The sequence below is a fragment of the Primulina eburnea genome, chromosome 17 (assembly GCF_022965805.1).
Source record: "Primulina eburnea isolate SZY01 chromosome 17, ASM2296580v1, whole genome shotgun sequence".
Taxonomy (NCBI): Eukaryota; Viridiplantae; Streptophyta; class Magnoliopsida; order Lamiales; family Gesneriaceae; genus Primulina; species Primulina eburnea.
In genome coordinates, this window is record NC_133117.1 from 2,989,348 (window position 1) to 3,005,694 (window position 16,347).

At 33.4% G+C, this 16,347-nt stretch overlaps 1 long non-coding RNA gene across 1 annotated transcript; it reads left to right on the plus strand.

Annotated features, from left to right (window-relative positions):
* Nucleotides 1-9,423: 9,423 nt before the first annotated feature.
* On the plus strand, nt 9,424-10,554 carry LOC140818450 (uncharacterized). The gene is made up of 3 exons (XR_012114985.1): nt 9,424-10,034; nt 10,108-10,229; nt 10,308-10,554. It is a non-coding gene; the product is annotated as an uncharacterized lncRNA (long non-coding RNA).
* The last annotated feature ends 5,793 nt before the right edge of the window (nt 10,555-16,347 follow it).

Sequence of the window (16,347 nt, forward strand, 5' to 3'; positions counted from 1 at the left end):
TTTTATGTAACTTATTCATTTGATTTACACTGATTTTGAATTATTTTTTTTTTTTTTGCAGGTAAATTTTGATTCAATTGTTATAAGGTATATATATTAAAATAATTATTTTTGTTAAATAATAAATTTATAGAATAAATTATTATTTATGTTGAAATATAATTTTTATGTTATGCTGATTTTTTTTAAGTATAACTATAATTTTTATTTGTTTTTGTAATTATTAATAATTTTCTAAAAATATTTAAAATTTATTTATATTACGAAGAACTTCTTATTATTAATAGGAATTGCAGATTAAATTTTTTATAAAGCCAATCACACGAATTTACTAGAGAAGACTTGCTTAAGTTTTATTAAAAAAATATAAATTTAAGCAAGTCAAGCCGATGTAAATCAACATCATAAGCAATCTCATGCTAGCACAACATTAGTAACCCAATAATACAATTCTGTTCTAATCTTTTCTGATTATGATCATCTTACTGCTGATCATGAATCCGATCTGATTCATATTTAAGAACACATAATACCAATTCAAATCATATAATCAGGTAAGTATGTATCTAAAAGCAGTAACACATAATCTCATGCTAGCATCACAATGTAAATCAACATCATAAGCAATCTCATGCTAGCACACACATGCAAGGAAAGAAAATTCATCTACCCCGCTCATTCTCTTCTATCTCAATCTAAGTCAATCTAAAAGATCTATCAGTTCTGACTATCTCAATCTAAAGATCTATCTCTAAAGGATCTATCGCTCTGATACCACCTGTTGTGGGGACCCGGACGCTATTCATCTTTGGGATTTAATTATCAATTAAGATAAAACAGGGTCTAAAAATTTTTCGTTTTAAGATATAACTGCGGAAGATAATGGAATCTAAATACTATACATGTCTGTATAAAATACATTTCAGTATTAACGTACAACAAGCTAATTTAAGGTTCAACTACTAAAGTCCAGTAATAAAACCAAGTCTACTGTAAGTCCGGAATCACCACGCTACACTCGTCTTCTCTCATCATCATCTTGACCCTGATCCAGCCCCACCTGTTGTCATGCACATAGACAAAACAAGACAACAGCCGGATAACTCCGGTGAGAATAAATCCCAGTATAAAACATGGTAAGCATGTATATATTCAAAATAAATCATGATTAGAATCAAAATAATAGATTTCCTAATCTACGAAATCCATTTAAACTCGCATGCAATTTAAATCAATAAATATGCACATAAACAATCTAAATCATACACACATGCTATCATAACTGAAAGCAATAACGATGAGTCCAATGATCTAGGAGCCACATCCATATGAGCATGCAGTCCTAATCAAATCATGTCTAGACTCGACTCAACTATAACTCTAGGGATCCCCGGGTGAATAAGACGTCACTGGCTGTCACCTACCCAACCACTCGGGGCGACTGTACGTCTTATTCCTAGACTTCGGTCCGAGCTGTATCGACGGCTGGCAATAGGAGTAATGACTACTCCTAAGTTGAGATACACCGAACGTCTAGAAGTCTGACAATGACTGTCAAGACTTTCCTATCTTAAATGCAATGAATAACAATCTGTAAACAAGCATAATCATATTCATAACTGAATATCACAATTATCTTACCTGCTTGAATACAATTCTAAAATCAAAGCATAATCAGGTAACAATATAAATAATAATCTAGTATGTGATTTTATTGGGAAACTCAAATGAGATTTCATTTGAGTTGGGACTTCCCGAATATCACATGCATTATACCTTTGTCGTCCCCATCCGATGAAGACGAAGTCTCGAAGTCGAATTTGTCCATATCTGATCTGAAATGACAATAACCAATACACTGTATCAATGTATAATCCAATTCAAAATCTGTCTGGTCAATATCTGAATACACTACAATCTGATTCATATCAACCATATCACAAGATAACAGAAACCAATACTGAAACTAATTAATCTGAATCAACTGATGTCTCAACGGTAATCTCAGTACCATAATCTCATTCTTCTAGTCCCAGCATATCACTATCTATCACAGACAACTGTCAAAAATGCTGAAATGCATAACACAGACATACGGTGTTATTTCTTCGATCTGACTTCATATAACTACTGAATATTCTATCCAGACCCATAAGAATAATCATCTATTTATTCTTCAACCAAGAATACTAGAATTTAGTGTGAATTCTCAGTCAATATCTTCTAAAATTCATAACAATTGTATAGCCCCTCTATTCTTCAATCTATCTTCGATTATACAATGTTTACTACAACAGAAACATCATATCTGAATTCTATTCAGTTCTGAAAACATCATAAAATCAATTCTTGTCTAAACGTAATAAAACTTACGTCCAGTTGTAGCCTGCGTTGATAGGAACACAGTACCGAAGTCGGATTCCAATTCAGATAAACGATTTGCTCGTAAATCAATTTTGAACATTAAGAACGAAGCTTTCCCTTCAAATCTCGATTTCTCCTCTTCTGAAATGAGATTTACGCATGTAAATATATATATATACTTACACTCACATGCAGCAAAGCACATGGCTCGTCCTTCGCGCAACACGTCTCGCGCATATGCGCGGCCACTACTCGCGCATATGCGCGAGACCTACTGTCTCGGCGAAACTGCTACTCGCGCATATGCGCCATTAATTCCGCGAATATGCGCCACCCCTTCTGGCCCTCCCGCGCATATGCGCCACTCTACTCGCGCATATGCGCCACTGGTTCTGGCCTTGCCGCGCATGTGCGCGCATTATCTCGCGCATGTGCGCGCAAGCCTCGGCCAGCTCCGCGCATGTGCGCCAATCCATACAGCGCATGTGCGCGGGGCTCTTTCTTGGCACACACATTTACACCTTTCTCATGTGTTCTAGTCCGATCCGTTCCGTCTATAATCATCTTGATTAATTCAATAAATCATTCCGGATTAATCTCCGATTACAGTAATCATATTCCAATCATTTCAGATTACAGTAATTAAATTCTCGGGCATTACATTTCTCCCCCTCTTAGATCTGAGTTCGTCCCCGAACTCATCAACAATCAATCCACATCTATCAGAAGAAATGTATATCTAGAAGAGTTTAACATCCCAACTCATATCACTAGCCGAATCAATCCCATATTACTGGTTATACAACACCCGTATACGCCCATTGCAATCCATAACAAAGCAATACCACCTGTAGTTGTTATTTCATCTGTTTATTCCAATTAAGGACATATTCCATCTTCGGTTTCAAATACCAATCGTCATCATCCGACATTGGTTTCCTACATCTATCCATTCAGAATTATCTTGATAACTAGTGCTGACATTCAGCACTAGAGGTCTACCAATATCTTTCACTATCTGAACTAGACACTCCGACTACCTGTCACTTTGTGAACAATCTGCCAGAGAGAGCTGATGATATAATCTACCACAAGTACACACTTAATCGTAATCATAGTCTGATATACTCTACTCGAAATCATCATTCTAGTCAATCTGACTATTTCTTTGACAGGGATCTCTGTCACCTAGTTCTGTTTGTACATCATCTTTACAAATTACTAGATATAGATTGAACAATCTATCAATCACGATCATACCATATCCCAATCTGAAGAAAATGGCGGTAATTTCATTACATCAGTCCTAGAAATGTACTTCCATTTCTATTCAGGATTATACCAAGTCGGTAATAATCTTCTGATTCCTAGCTTTCTGGCTTCTTTTGTTAGCGATCCAGACATATCAGTACCATTTTTACCAACCTTTCGGTACAAATTCTGTTATAACTGATCAAATCTGTCTATACCAACACTATTTGTTCGAGTATCATACCTTCTGAAATATCTGAATGAAAACTGAATCCCCTGCGGTGCATTTCTGACACTACTTGTGACTTCAGATTCGAACTATCCGGTATAAACAATCAGCTAATAATATAAAATAATGAAGAAATACCTACCTGATATTCGGCTCTGACTATCCATATCAAAAGCTATAAATAATTCTGAAACATTTTGACATCACACAATAGAAGTAGTCTGTCTGATACAAACACAAAGTCACATATCTGTTACTGTAAACGATACTCTGCTCTGATTTCAACTGTTTACAATAAACTGTATTACACTGATTCACAATAACGGTAATATCACATCAAATTCTGAATAGAAAGAACTTATACAGATCTAGTGAGTTTAAGAAACTCATAACATAGTAAATTCTGGCTGGCTGACCAATCTTCATACTGCCCAGATCAACTGCTTTATCTCATCTGCAATTAGAATATACTCCCAAACAATATCAGATGTCTCAATTACTGATTTAACTCATAACAATACTCAGCAGATGTAAATCAACACAAGAAGAAGATAATCAGAATAAGATAATCTGTCCAGCTTAGATAAGAAAGTTCTGACATATCTGATATTCTGCTAATTCTGACATTCCTGATACCGCATAGTCTGAATATAAACCTGTATCAATAACTGCATTCGGATCCCTACCTGACCCATTGCTGTATACAATAATCACAGTTCTCGGAATATTTAACCCAGTCTTCAAATATTCAATATAAACAATCAGATGCTGTGGATATATCCCGGAATCATAGATATAACAAGCATAATTCTTCAAAATACCCCTGAACACATAATCTGTCAATCTAGAAACAGAACTAAAATGTCTTCAAGAGAAATACACAATCAACTGGATTCTTTAGCCCATACTTTAATCTGTCAATTCTTTCAATTCTCTCTGATAGAGAACCCATCTGACATCTTATCTAAGCAAACACCAGTTAACTATTATCTTACTATCAAATTTTAGACTCGATGTCAGTGGATCTACTGGATACATAAGGATGCCATCTGTTCCTTTCTGTAATAATCGAGTCCTAAACCCTAAAATTTTCTAAGGACTTTTGGATCGAAAATCCTCATTTATCACCTAGATCTGGTCTTAATCTTACTAGTTCTGGAACACATGCTACAATATTTCGGTACTTGTTCAGCATATTCATGTCAATGATGCAATCCAATCAGATAGTTACAAGTACATCATAATCTAATCCAGTCCCATCCTCATCTAACTGTAGTATATAATATGTCACAGAAATTTCTGATATCAACATATTCCTCAACAGCCAAGGAATCAATACTACAGTATACACAGACCCAACAGATGCAGCAGATCTCCATACTACTCATTCACAGATACTCATAACAAATGCATTAGTATATATCAATACGTATGCAATATAATCATAAGGAATGGTACCTGTTGTAACTACTGGGTCTGTTTTTCACGCATTGCGTCCCGATGGTCCTGCTCCCCAGAATCTTTGGGAACCCTTCTGAGGACACACTCTAGCAAAATGCCCATGCTGTCCGCAGATATTGCATCTACCAGTCACTCCCTGGCATTGTTCGGTGGGATGTCTCCCTCCACACCTAGCGCAATAGACTCCCGTATAACTCGGACTGGAACCACTGGAACTGGAGGAACCACTGCCTAACTTCTTGAACTGTTTCTTCCGAGCTTTCAGCAAATCTTTCTTTCCACTCGTGCTGCCACGTTCAAATCTCGAAGGGGATTGTGGTGTCTGGGGTTGCTTCACACACAACCTCGTTAATTGTCGAATCAGACTCTCTTCTGCTCTCTTTGCTTTACTCAAGACATCAGCAAAGTGATAGGGTCGCTGTAGATTCATGAATGCAACTATCTCCGAATTCAATCCTCTAATGAATTGATTCACTACAGCTTCATCATCCCTAGCCATATGAGGAGCAAAACGCAACAGAGTAGAAAATTTAGCAGCATAATCATCAATATTCAATTGACCTTGACTTAAATTCTCAAATTCTGCTTTCTTGTCTTCTCGGTACGAGACGGAGACAAATCTTTGATAGAATTCAGTCTTGAAGACTTCCCACGTGATCACAGTACCACGTAGTGCTAATACTCTTTTGATTGTAATCCACCAACTTCTGGCAGCCTCTTGTAATTGGTGAAATACCAATTTAACTCTTTGGTCATCTGTACAATCCAGTAGATCAAACAATATCTCTATGTCCTCAACCCAGTGCTGACACGTTTCAGGCGTCTCTGTACCACTCAGAATCGGCGGCTGAAATAACTGAAATTCTGCCAACTTGGTTTCCATCGGAGTCGCTGACACATCTATCTGCGGTTCTGGTATATATGGCTGCTCATACGAAGTACTGCCTGTTTCCAAAATCCTTCGGGGAGGTACATCTGATTACCACAACATTAGTAACCCAATAATACAATTCTGTTCTAATCTTTTCTGATTATGATCATCTTACTGCTGATCATGAATCCGATCTGATTCATATTTAAGAACACATAATACCAATTCAAATCATATAATCAGGTAAGTATGTATCTAAAAGCAGTAACACATAATCTCATGCTAGCATCACAATGTAAATCAACATCATAAGCAATCTCATGCTAGCACACACATGCAAGGAAAGAAAATTCATCTACCCCGCTCATTCTCTTCTATCTCAATCTAAGTCAATCTAAAAGATCTATCAGTTCTGACTATCTCAATCTAAAGATCTATCTCTAAAGGATCTATCGCTCTGATACCACCTGTTGTGGGGACCCGGACGCTAATCATCTTTGGGATTTAATTATCAATTAAGATAAAACAGGGTCTAAAAATTTTTCGTTTTAAGATATAACTGCGGAAGGTAATGGAATCTAAATACTATACATGTCTGTATAAAATACATTTCAGTATTAACGTACAACAAGCTAATTTAAGGTTCAACTACTAAAGTCCAGTAATAAAACCAAGTCTACTGTAAGTCCGGAATCACCACGCTACACTCGTCTTCTCTCATCATCATCTTGACCCTGATCCAGCCCCACCTGTTGTCATGCACACATACAAAACAAGACAACAGCCGGATAACTCCGGTGAGAATAAATCCCAGTATAAAACATGGTAAGCATGTATATATTCAAAATAAATCATGATTAGAATCAAAATAATAGATTTCCTAATCTACGAAATCCATTTAAACTCGCATGCAATTTAAATCAATAAATATGCACATAAACAATCTAAATCATACACACATGCTATCATAACTGAAAGCAATAACGATGGGTCCCATGATCTAGGAGCCACATCCATATGAGCATGCAGTCCTAATCAAATCATGTCTAGACTCGACTCAACTATAACTCTAGGGATCCCCGGGTGAATAAGACGTCACTGGCTGTCACCTACCCAACCACTCGGGGCGACTGTACGTCTTATTCCTAGACTTCGGTTCGAGCTGTATCGACGGCTGGCAATAGGAGTAATGACTACTCCTAAGTTGAGATACACCGAACGTCTAGAAGTCTGACAATGACTGTCAAGACTTTCCTATCTTAAATGCAATGAATAACAATCTGTAAACAAGCATAATCATATTCATAACTGAATATCACAATTATCTTACCTGCTTGAATACAATTCTAAAATCAAAGCATAATCAGGTAACAATATAAATAATAATCTAGTATGTGATTTTATTGGGAAACTCAAATGAGATTTCATTTGAGTTGGGACTTCCCGAATATCACATGCATTATACCTTTGTCGTCCCCATCCGATGAAGACGAAGTCTCGAAGTCGAATTTGTCCATATCTGATCTGAAATGACAATAACCAATACACTGTATCAATGTATAATCCAATTCAAAATCTGTCTGGTCAATATCTGAATACACTACAATCTGATTCATATCAACCATATCACAAGATAACAGAAACCAATACTGAAACTAATTAATCTGAATCAACTGATGTCTCAACGGTAATCTCAGTACCATAATCTCATTCTTCTAGTCCCAGCATATCACTATCTATCACAGACAACTGTCAAAAATGCTGAAATGCATAACACAGACATACGGTGTTATTTCTTCGATCTGACTTCATATAACTACTGAATATTCTATCCAGACCCATAAGAATAATCATCTATTTATTCTTCAACCAAGAATACTAGAATTTAGTGTGAATTCTCAGTCAATATCTTCTAAAATTCATAACAATTGTATAGCCCCTCTATTCTTCAATCTATCTTCGATTATACAATGTTTACTACAACAGAAACATCATATCTGAATTCTATTCAGTTCTGAAAACATCATAAAATCAATTCTTGTCTAAACGTAATAAAACTTACGTCCAGTTGTAGCCTGCGTTGATAGGAACACATTACCGAAGTCGGATTCCAATTCAGATAAACGATTTGCTCGTAAATAAATTTTGAACATTAAGAACGAAGCTTTCCCTTCAAATCTCGATTTCTCCTCTTCTGAAATGAGATTTACGCATGTAAATATATATATACTTACACTCACATGCAGCAAAGCACATGGCTCGTCCTTCGCGCAACACGTCTCGCGCATATGCGCGGCCACTACTCGCGCATATGCGCGAGACCTACTGTCTCGGCGAAACTGCTACTCGCGCATATGCGCCATTAATTCCGCGCATATGCGCCACCCCTTCTGGCCCTCCCGCGCATATGCGCCACTCTACTCGCGCATATGCGCCACTGGTTCTGGCCTTGCCGCGCATGTGCGCGCAAGCCTAGGCCAGCTCCGCGCATATGCGCCAATCCATACAGCGCATGTGCGCGGGGCTCTTTCTTGGCACACACATTTACACCTTTCTCATGTGTTCTAGTCCGATCCGTTCCGTCTATAATCATCTTGATTAATTCAATAAATCATTCCGGATTAATCTCCGATTACAGTAATCATATTCCAATCATTTCAGATTACAGTAATTAAATTCTCGGGCATTACATTTATTGTTAATTTTTTAATATTTTTATAATCATATGTTAGGATAAAACTAATTTTAAATATAATATGTTTTGTATTTATATTTTTGTGAACTTTTTTTCTTAAAAAACCGTGATTTTTGTATTTTGTATTTTTAAAATACATTTTGCAATCGTTATTTCAAAATTTAAATATGTGTTTGTATTTAAATTTTTTTTATTAAAATAACTTCGTATTTTCAAAACTCGTAGATTGTAAAAATATTATTTATAATGTAATTATTATTTTTGACTTGTAGTTAATGTTTTATTTTATATATTTTTTGATAATTGATGTTGTATTTGTTTTGTTTATACAATATTGTGATAGATAATAATAATAATAATAATAATAATAATAATAATATATTCTTCTTATTATTGATTGTAGGATGTTGTTACATGCTGGACCTGTTGATCCTACTGTTCTTTATCAGCAACAAACACATATATCTAATTTTATTACGCCTAACAACTTGGATAACACCCTAAGAGTGCGTCGATCAGATAATTTAATTTGAGAATTGCAGAAAAGTGGTACACTACACGATCGTGTCTGATCATGTCTAAACGAAATGGGTTTTTACGGCATCCTCTCATGTGGTGGTTATGTGTATGATAATCATTTGATAACCGCTCTTGTGGAACGATGGCGCCGAGAAACTTATACTTTCCACCTGCGAGTTGGCGACGCCACAATCACGCTACAAGATGTCGCGTTAATTTGGGGGCTGAATGTTGATAGTGATCCTATCATCGGGACTGATGTATCTTGCAAGTTTACTGTATGGCAGGTTTACTGTTATGATTGGTTAGGTTTTATGCCACTTCAGGCAGACTTCAGAGCCAATAGTTTAAAGTTCACTACTCTGTACTTACACTGTACACAAACAGTAATTGATGAAAATAGTACAGACATAGAAGTGGCACAATACTCCCGATGTGTTGCGATGTTGGTTATCGGTGGTTGTATGTTGCCTGATTCTGAAAGTTGTGCGGTCAAACTGTTGTACTTGCATTTTCTGCAAGATATACATAAGGTTCGTAGTTATAGTTGAGCAAGTGTTATACTTGCATATTTATATCACGAATTATGTTTTGCCTCTGGGTCAGGAAAACAAGAAATCGCAGGCACTTTATACATATTGCAGGTATATTTATTACAATTTTTATTTCAATGTATACTATTTTTTATACACATTTATTAAAGTAATTGTTTTGTAGATTTGGGCATGGTCAAGAATGATTCCTCTATGTCCTGACCGCTTAGGATACAACTTTATCGCTCGACCTGAAAATGAAAACAACGGTGATAACATTCTTCCAATTCCACCATACGGAGCAAGGTAATAAATGCAATATATGATATAAAATTGATAACGTCATCTTCATTTTATAGGATTACGAATTTAATGTGCATACAGATGGAAAAATGTATTCACGTGGACACATACACCTACACATTCTGTGCGAATCATTCGTGATGTACTTGACAAGATGGGAGATTGTCAGGTGTTTACATTTCATTAAATATAAATTTCGTATATGTCATATATTATCGCTTGGGTACATGATTCGTTTTTTCATTATTTATAGTTCAAATGGCTTGTTTACGACCTCGAAGATGTGGATGTTTTGTCATTACCCTTAGAATATAGACATCCCACTCTCTGGCGAGTGATTATTATCTTTTGGGCTCATTGTCTGTTTTGGTAGACTCAATTATTTGACTTAAGTTTAGGGACGAACAATAAATAATGTTTGAGTATGATTTCATATATTTCGTATTCATATTAATTTATTTCATCTTCATCAATATAGGATATTCAATTTCATCTTCATATTTATATTCATCGGAAGATTGGATATTCGTACTCTACCCAAATACCTTATTATCACATATAATTGCATTTTTTCAATATCTGACTTAAATTATGGGTTTTTAAATGATTTTCGATTTGGAATCCATTTGATATTTATATTGTTTTTTTATAAAAAAAATTCGTTTATTGTTAATAATTTCTCAGAATTGATAGATGTGTTATTTTTAAAACAAAATTGAAAGGTATTTTTTTAAAAAAAATAAAAATTGAAAAGATGCATAGAGTTTGTTGGTCAACCCAGATTGGATTTGCTGGCCTGATGATCCAACTCCCATTTGTTCTTGACCTCGACTTTAGTCAAACTTGCTTTATTGTCATCACTGACTTCGATATACAATCAGCAAAATTATGTTTGACAGTCGACACTTTTTATATGTTTTAGTAATAATAAAATATCGAACTGCTATCATATAATAAATTTTATAATTTCAAAGTTGTTGCTTGAGTTCATATTTTTTATCTGTTCATGTGTCGATAGTACTTGCATGATTTATTTATTTTTACCTAATTTTATATATTATATAATATGATAATTGAGCCCTTGATTTTTTGAGTCAAATCAAATATCAATTTTTAAGGTTAATCGAGTGATAATAATAATTTTATTGAGATTTATAAAAATTATTTATATAATTATCTCGAAATCATTTATATAATTATCATATTATATAATATATAAAAATAAATAAAATATTTATTTGATTTTAATTTCTACCTACTAGCATATATTTATAAAAAAAATCATTTATAAATTGAGGGTAATTAAGTCATTTGTAGTGTATTTTATCATTTGATTAAAATTATCACACCTTATATTAGGGATATTTTATCTTTCTAAAAAATTATTTATCAAGGGCCCATGATATTATCATGAACTTTTTAAAAAGGTACCAAACATGGGAAAAGGAGGATTATTTATGAATCCCTCTCTTATCTCATGTACCAAACTATACATAAGAGAAGTTGGTGAAAAATCCTCAATCACAACATATTTTTGGGTTCACTCACTCCCTACCCACAAAATTGTGGTACTATGTCATACAAAATGTGGTACATTTCATGTGGAAATGTGGTACTAAAAAAGGTACTCAGGGACTGAACACAAAAAAAATCGACAGCTGGGGACTGAAGGCCAATTTCACGTATAGTTAATCTAATCATTAAAAAATGGAATGCAAATTTGGTTTCATATAGTAGTTTCATTATTATTTTGCTCATATATGTTATTATATTTAAGTTTTAATTATATATATTTTGATTTTTGATAAACTGTCATTTTTATTAGGAATGCCGATGTACCATTATAAATGTGAGTACCACATCAATCCACGTAAGAGCATCTCCAACCCAACTCCAAAATGGAGTATTCCTTCTTTATAGAGAATAGATTCTCCTCCAACCCATCTTTATTTGTCTACTCCATTTTAGAGGAAGGAATAGTAATCTTCTAAAAATGGAGGACAATTATTCTCAAATGGAGGATGTGGTGAAAGATACAGATAATTACAGAATTGTCATTATGAATATTACAATATAACCCTTGTAGTTTTATCAAATTTTTTAATAATTTCGAATTTTTTAAATTATTTTTAATGTTAAATAATTTTTCGGCCACATTTTTTAATGACGAATTGTTTAAATGTTTTTAATTTTAAATAATTTTTTGTCCATTTTATATTTTATATTTTGAATTATATAATTATGAAAAATTTATTTTAATTGTTTTATTTTTTTGCATGAATTAATTATAATAAATTAAGTTTACTTAAATAATACATTATGAAATTAATTAATTATATATATATATATATATATGTGTGTGTATTTGAAAATGAAATAAATTAGAGAAATGAAATATTTGGTAATATTTAAAAGATATTGGTTGAAAATGAAATAAATTAAAGAAACTGAGTATTTCTTAATATTTAAAGGAAATGAGTTGAAAATGAAATAAATTAAAGAAATAGAGTATTTGGTAATATTTAGAGGATATAGGTTGGAGAAGCTTTTTGAAAATAAAGATCATGAATATCTATTTTAGAGGATAGATCACGAAAAATAGAGGATATGAATTGGAAATGACCTAAGCGTCACATAAAATGAAATGACTAATATTGCTTACAACCAAATATAATATACTAAAATTGAATTTGACTACATAGAAAACTAAAATCACAAAAAAGTACATATACAAATTCAAAAACGCAATTTTCCATTATAATAAATGGGTTGTTGTAACTAGTCGTTATAATTAAACCCTTTCGCATGCATCCAATTTTAACATGTTCTCGATTTGTTTTCTTCAAAATATCAAAATAGAACGTGTGTTTCGATTCGATCTGATTCGATCCAAAATTATAACCTGTAAACTACAAACCAAAGCCGATATTGGAGATTCAAGTCTTCAATGAATTTAGGGGGGGAGTCAAACATACACCGAGGTGCAATGAACACATGGGGAGAGCCATCGGTTTCACAAATTGGCCATTCACTGGTAGGCAGACGGTCACGTGACAGAGTGAGTCATAGCCGTCTAAAGCACAAAGGAACACGGGCTTGCTGGATCCTACATCACGTGATCCATCGCTGCTTCCTCCATACCTGCCCTGCTACTTTGATAACACAGACATTTTACGGTAGACCGTGGCTACAAATAATTACTGACATAGTTTATATTTTAGACTCTATGTTAACAATCTCCGTTTACAAAAACATAATCGAATATTTTTATTTCACAAAAATTCATGTGAGACGATATAACAGATCAATTTTGTGATTGGGTAATCCATAAAAAAATATCATTTTTTATGCTAAAGTGTTAGTTTTTAGACAAAAATTTATGTGAGACAGTCTCCTGGGTCGTATTTTGTGAGACAGATCTTTTATTTGGGTCATTCATGAAAAAGTATTATTTTTTATGTTAAGAATATTACTTTTTATTGTGAATATCAGTAAGGTTGACCCGTCTCACAGATTAAGATTAATGAGACCGTCTCACAGATTAAGATTAATGAGATCGTCTCACAAAAGACATACTCTAGTTCTTATTATAAATATGAACAGAGTTGACTTATCTCACGAATAGATACTTATTTATCTTATTTTTATTCCCTTTTTCAAAATATTTTATAGTATTAATTTGGAATTTTCTAAAGAATTAGCATTTTTTTGATTCAAAATTTCATCATATATCAAAATAGTATTTCAAAATTTTTAGAATATTTATATACAGTAGATATCTGGTAAGACGGTATTACATATATTTATTCATGAGACAGGTTAACCATAATGATATTTACAATTAAAAAATAATATTTTTGACATAAAAAATAATAATTTTTTATAAAATATTTAAGTCACAAATCTTGTCAAAGAAATCGTCTTACATGAGTTTTTGTAATATAAAAAAATGTGCTATGCAAAGAAGATGAAACATAAGGCGGAGGGAGTGGTTAGAGAGAAAATTTTATTTATTTTAAAAGGCGATTGAAAATTTCTCGAAGACGAAAGAAACATAATCGTTTCAAGAAAATGCTTCTTAGAAGTTATTCGTCAACGGTTCTGAACTCATGGCTTCCTCAGAAGTTGAAGTCCGAACCAGAATTCAGCGTGAGAGTCATTCCCAAGTCAAGATCCTTGCATTCCATTAATATGTCATCAGTTCCATTCGATGATCGAAGCAAGAAGATGGCGGGAATCGCTTCGGAAACAGATCTGAAAGAGCTCGAAAGATCCAGACCAATAAACTCTGCTAGTTACTATAACCTTCATGGGTTTCTCTCAATTACTGATGAAGAAGAAGAAGAAGAATATGTCGGCGGAGGAGATTAAAAAACCCAAGTCCGCTATAAACTCCAAAAACAATCTATAAATAGGAGAGAATTCTCAGAATTCAAGGAGTATGATTTAATGCTTAAACTTTTTAGCTCCCAATTAATATCTTTAAATTGTTTCCTGACTTGAGCGTCGAAGTGTCTACGTCGGACAAACCCCAGCGCCGTTTGTTTGTGACGCATGTGATAGATAACCCACAAAGATTTATCTCCATCAGCTACTTGGACTCGTTTACGGGCTAACTAGAATATCCTTCTACGATTACTTGAATTTGTTCACGAACCTGCAGAGTAATTCAGATAATCATAATATTTAGCTACATCAGTCCGAACTAAAAATTAATTTTTTGATGCGACGAAACAAAGTTGTGATATAGAGAACGGAAAAATAAAACAACTTTCCCTCTTATGAAACCTTAATGATAAGAAATTATTTAATAATTTTAGCACATGAGTTATATTCGAGTTTTATAAGTTGATTGTATTTTGTGTTCTTGTGTGCAGTGATGTTTTGGGTTCGTATGCTCGATTTCTTTGGGAGGCGGAGGATGAATGCCAAGGACAAGAAGAAAGTGTCTTGTTTTAGTGCTCCACTTGCTTTGAAGCAATAATATTATTTATGATACAACACTTTCTGTAAATTATGAAGAATATAAATTTTAATAAATTATATAATAAAGATTCGATTTTACAAATATGAATCATCTCGAGGTCTTCAATCACATAAACGTGAAGTTGCTGTTGTACTAATTAAAATATAGTTGAATGGAGACTAATAAAGCATTAATCACAAAAACTTCTGTGAGCCGGTTTTTTCGGGTCAATTTTTTTAGACATATATTCTATTTGGGTCATCCATGAAAAAGTATTATATCAAAAATATTATTTTTTATTATAAATATAAACAAGGTTAACTTGTCTCATTAATAAACAAATGTGAGAGCATCTTATAAAAAAACCTACTCAATGTTAATTATGCTAAGTTCGACATAGAAAAAAGAACTATTTTCCTTCGAGTGTTCAATGAATTACAAGGGGTAATGATCGAGTTTATATCTATCTATTCTATTATATTAAGTTTGAGCACATAATAGTAACTACTTAGGAGGACACCAACTTTTCCTTCCTATTTTACCCTTATATAATACTAATATTACACTTTTGTTTTTTGCTGTTTTGTTTTGTTTTTTAAATTTCAACACATTTTTTTTATTTTTATTTTTTTATTTCAACAATTCAAATATCAATTTAGTCACTCCATAAATTGTCAAATCACACTTTAGTTCATCGATAATGATAAAAAAAAATTTGTACACACGCATCGCGTGTGTATAGTAACTAGTACTGAATGGAAAATCTCATACATGCGAGAGGAAAATATTGTCCTTTTATCAATATAACATATGGATCATTATGAATTTTTCTTTTACAAATTTATAAAGAAAAAAATCCATAATCATTTTTTTAAATATTTACACACACTACTTCAAAGTCATGAAAAAATACTTAACATAGTAACCAAATTGAAGTCCAATCTTTTCCTTGTAATTTATATATTTTTATTCATTTTGTCATGTTTTGGGATAATTTGAAATTTTAGTCCACTGTTTTGAATATTTTTCGATTTTAGATTTTTTTCATCATTCGGGGGGAGGCGGGACACTGCGAGGTGGGTAGTTTATCTGGGGCGGATGCCTCCTAAAGAGTAACGGACCTAATTAGGTGCCACCCTAACCTAAGATCCAAAC